Genomic DNA, 227 nt, shown 5'->3' with positions numbered 1-227 from the left:
AACCTGTCAGAAAGGATATATTGTATCACTGCATATACATAACAGACTGTATAAGTTTTGCCACGTGGCGTTGGAGTCTCTGACCGCGGAGGCTCATCTTCGTCTTCCTCTGCCCATAGCACGCTCCTCGGCCCATCATGGTTGACACGCATGGACGTAGCCGGCCGCGGCAGGCCAACATCATCAACGCGCGTAGTCGGCTCCACTCGCCTCTCTTTCGCCACGGG

The sequence above is a fragment of the Saprolegnia parasitica genome (genome assembly GCF_000151545.1).
Source record: "Saprolegnia parasitica CBS 223.65 unplaced genomic scaffold supercont2.846, whole genome shotgun sequence".
In the NCBI taxonomy this organism is placed as follows: Eukaryota; Oomycota; class Saprolegniomycetes; order Saprolegniales; family Saprolegniaceae; genus Saprolegnia; species Saprolegnia parasitica.
This window is presented reverse-complemented; position numbering follows the sequence as displayed.